Raw genomic sequence first — 4796 nt, 5'->3', positions numbered from 1 at the left:
CCTCCTTTCACCATTACAGAGGAGCGCAATGCCTAGTGCAGGATAACAACACAGTTAGGTATATCATTCCTGACCCACCTGATTGCCTTTTGTGATAAAAGGCCTGCACTTGTGGAGGAGAAGAAAGTAGTGGATGTCCAGTGGACATCCAGATGGACAAAAAGCTGGTTGGATGATGGAGCTCAGAGGGTTTTCATGAATGGGTCATGCTTGACCAGGAAGCCAGGGAAAGGTGGGGTATGCAGGGGTCTACCCCACATCCTGTCCTCTTTGAAAACCTCATCAGCAGGGCAGAACAATACGTGCATCAGGACAGGCAGGGACCTGACTGGCAGAGGATTGACCCCCGAGGCGAAGGCCTGGACATTACGAGGGGTGCCATATGAGCCAGTGTTACGTGCTCACCACAAATGAGGCCAGCTGCATACAGGACTGTGTTAGGAATGGCGTGGCCCCCCCCAGGCAAGGGCAGTTCTTATTCCCTTCCACTCAGCACTGGTGTGGCCACATATCTGGAACAGTATCCCCAGTGTGGGCTACTGCTGTGGCCACATGTCTGGAATAGTATGTCCCAGTGTGGGCTGCCCAGTGCTGGAGGAATGGGGAGCAACTGGAGAGGGTCCAGAGGAGGTCTGCCAAGATGGCTTTGGGGGCCTGAAGCACTTGGCCTGTATGGAGAGGCTGAGGGAGCTGGGGCTTCTTTAGCCTGCTGAAGTGGAGGCTAAGGCCAATACAGTAGTCACCTGTGACTGCCTGTGACAAGGTAGTTTCAGAGATGATGGAGCTTTTCTTGGTAGTAGGAAGCAGCATGCGAAGGGGAAAGAGCCACAAAGTGCATCTTGAGAGGTTCAGACTGCACTTCAGGTAACAAGAATGTCACTCGTAGGGTAGTGCTGTGGTGCAACAGGACACCCAGAGGAACTCCGTGATTGGCCCCTGGCTTTGTGTTTCAAGGAACAGCCAGCAAGGACAGAGGGACGTCAGTAAAGGTGGGGAGATCCTGCAGTGAGAGCAAGGTGGGGAAGCAGATTGGGTGTCTGCAGGCTGCAGGGAAACAGGCACAGCTTTGGGTCAGCGTAGGACAGTCTGTGGTGGAGATGACAGAGGGCAATGCCAAGGCTGAAAGCCTCCAACAGAACTGAGGTCTTTGTCCCATTTGCTATGGCTGGTGTCTCTGGCAATGAGGCCTATGAGAAGATGACGTTTCCTTACAGCACTGTGGCCTTGCTGCCTCCTCACCTCCACGGAGACCAGGAGGTGCCATATCATTGTCCTGCATTAGGCATAGTGCTCCCCCCACCCTGACACTGCCCCCGGGATGAGCCCTGAGCAACAAGTGAGGGAAAGAATCACCCTACCCAGGGGCTGGCTGTGGAGCTTGGCCATCCTGCTTGATAACACACAGCAAGGTTGACTTGGCATCACAGCCACCTGCACATTGCCTTTGCCTACCTGTAATCAGGGCCTCCAACTTTCTGCTCTAATCAGCCCCTAGGGAGCTCTTGTTGATAATGAACCTCAGTGGGACCTGTTAATGCTCCAAGAAACTTGGGGATTTGCTTCTGACGTAAACTTCTTGAGAGGTTTCTTCAGTTTCCTCTCAGCATATGAGGTTCATGGACTCAGCACCAAAGACACCCGAGGGGTCATTAAGATGCAAAAACCCCTAAGGAGCCATGCCTCTCCCCATAATTTTCTTCAGCTCTTCAATTCTTGTGCTGTGGCTAATTGGAGAGGTTTCAGCAGTGTATTTACAAGAGGAAGATTTCAATGAGCAGGAAAAAAAAAAAAAGGATTTTAAAGGTTTCCTTATTTTTCAGCTTACAACCTAGAGTGATAGCCACCTTCTCCAACTGATATTGATCCACAGTGTCTCCTAATAAGGTCTGGACATGTAGGAAAAGCACGAACCTGGAGGTCTGACATACACAGAAAATACTCCTCCCCAGTTCCCCAGCCCTGACAGTTCTCTCATCAGCCACTCAAGGCTGGAGCTGAGTGTTACAGCTCATGTGCACCAATTCCCACCTGCTTTCCTTAGACAACTAGCTGCAAAGAGACACAGAAGGATTTGTCTTAATTGCGATCAAACACAAATAAACTTGATCCTGTGTCATAAGAAGTAAAATACACTCCTCAACTGTATGTCAAGTCCAAGCTGCCTCCAGTGAGGTCCACAGTCTACAAGGAAAAACCTTCCTTGAAATGTTCTTCACAAATAGATGGGAAAGGCTGGATAGACACACAGTGCAGGAGTTGATTGAAGAGACAATTAGACTCCTGAAAGACAAGGCAAGCTTCAGACTCCCTGAAGCTCAGAGCAGCAACTAGAGAGTTGAGAAGTATCTGAATTATAAAGAGTAAGGGGAGGAGGAAGACTGGGAAACTATGGAAAGTGCATATGCCCATAGAGTCTGACAAACAGTTGACTTTAGAAATGATCAGTTTAATCAGGGCATATGGAAATAGGTGAAAGATTAGTGAGGTTAAAACCACAGCATAACAGACAGAGCAGTGGTAACACAAGTTAAGGGGCAGATCAACATTTCTTCTCCTGAGATTCATGCCCTTCCTCAAAATTTCCATTATGTCATCATGGGAAAACACTGACATTTTTAAAAAATTATTCAGTCATTTCAGCTGATGAAAATGTTCTCATATATTTCTTTTTTTTAATGTTGAGAACAGTTCTTCACCTTTCCAGGCAGAGCTCAGCTGTCTAACCATAAACATTCAGTGGCACTCTGAGAGGCCCCGGTGTCTCTGAGTCACCTGCCTGGGCCTGGCAGCTTTCACAGGGGACCTGTGGGAGACCAGAGCCCCTTGGAGCTGCAGAAGGAGGCTGGGCAGAGGGGACCAGGGCACCTGCAATGTCACCAGCCACCTGTGATATGTGCTAATTTGTTGCATCAAAGTGAGAAACAGCCTTGGGAACATCTTGTATTGTGGTATGTACTAATTTGTTACATCAGCGAGAAACAGCCTTGGGAACATCTGTGGGAACATCCTACAGCCTGTGGTGGGGGGCATGTACCCCGCCTGAGAAAATTAAGCTGAGCTAGCGAAGCGGCAATGTTAGTTTAGATAGCCTAACATGGCACACAATGCAGAGGAAGACTCCAGCCTTCATCCCCACGACCACCAGAGGGCTGAAGAAGACCCCCTAGCAACAGCCGGCGCAACCGCAGAAGTTACGTGCCCCGTATACCCGGAACTGGAATCGCATATAAGGAGACTGTGAGGGGGGGTTGTGCGCGCCGTTGGTGGAGCAGGAGACTCCCCCCCGGCCGCCCAGCGCTGTTTTGCTTACTTGTGACTTGCTCAATTATTAAATTGGAATTTATGCAACCCGGCCCCAGTGGTTGTCAATTTGTCACGTTTACCTATAACAATTTTGGTGCCGTGACTCGGATACAGGCTTCCCTGGTTTCGGGACTCTGACTCAGGGGAGGCGCCCCATCCCATCTTCGGATGGCCCCTGAGTGGGTAGTTCCCCTACCAGAACCTGTATTTCCGAACCCTAAATCAGGACAAGTAAGCAAAAGAACTGCAGTACCCCGTAAACTTTGTGCACGAAGATCCGAACGAAGACTCAGGACTGAGTGAGTATATGTATGCGGTTCCGTTCGGTTGGGGTGGGATCCCCGGAGCATGTGAGACGTCCCCAGGGCGCGGACCCTCCAGGAGAGGGGGTCCTTAGCGCGGACCCTCCAGGAGAGGGGGTCCTTGTGTAACAGGGGACAGAGTGAGTGCGGACCCTCCAGGAGAGGGGGTCCTTGGTGCGGACCCTCCAGGAGAGGGGGTCCTTGGTGCGGATCCTCCAGGAGAGGGGATCCTTGTGTAGCGGGGGACCGAAAAGGGGCACCCGACAGCCGACTGGGCCGCCCTCTGCGAAGGGACAACCGTCCTAGCAGTAGAGACTCGGGTGGTGTGAGTGCGGTCCCCTGCGGAGAGAAAGAGAGTTGTAAAAGAAAGTGACTGAGGTGGGTGCTCCGGAAGATGGGACAGAAAAAGAGCAAGTCTTCTGATCCCATAGAGGGCTTTACGGTACGGTTACCGGATATACCACCCGATAGCCCTTTAGGATTAATGATTAAGTATTGGAACGATTGGCCCTCCAGAAAAGGCAAAAGACGAAAAAAAAAAAAGAAAAAAAAAAGGGTATATTACTGTATGCAAGTATGGGGTGGGAAGCAGATTAGAAGAGACCCCCTTTATTGGCCAGTATACGGGCCTTTTGAAAATTGGATATGTCAGGCTCTGAATATATATGTGAATTCAAAAGAGCCCTTTAGTTTAGAAGAAAGTGAGTATGCTAGTTTATGGATAAGACCAGATACTCGGACCATGATATTTACCCTGAAAGAGAAAGGTCCGAGGAAGAAAAATAAAATGCTGGAGGAACTTCCTGTTTTTCCTCCCCCCCCCTATATTCCCTCAACTCCGGCTCAGAATGCCAAGCATCGGACGCATATGTCTGATCTAAGGACCATAATGGTTCAGGGAATCAGGGAATCTGTTCCCAGGGGGCAAAATATTAATAAGGCCTTCATGGAACAACAGAAGAAGGATGAAACACCAACAGAATGGCTCGAGAGACTTAGGAAAAATCTGCAACTTTATTCCGGGGTAGACCCCATTACCCCTGTGGGACAGGCTCTATTGAAAACAGTTTGTAGCAAAGGCCTTTCCAGATATCAGAAGGAAGTTAGAGAAGTTAGCTGATTGGCAAGATAGAGGACTGGACGAATTGCTGAGGGAAGCTCAGAAAGTGCATGTGCGAAGGGAGGAGGAAA

Source organism: Apteryx mantelli, unplaced genomic scaffold (genome assembly GCF_036417845.1).
Source record: "Apteryx mantelli isolate bAptMan1 unplaced genomic scaffold, bAptMan1.hap1 HAP1_SCAFFOLD_20, whole genome shotgun sequence".
In the NCBI taxonomy this organism is placed as follows: Eukaryota; Metazoa; Chordata; class Aves; order Apterygiformes; family Apterygidae; genus Apteryx; species Apteryx mantelli.
This window is presented reverse-complemented; position numbering follows the sequence as displayed.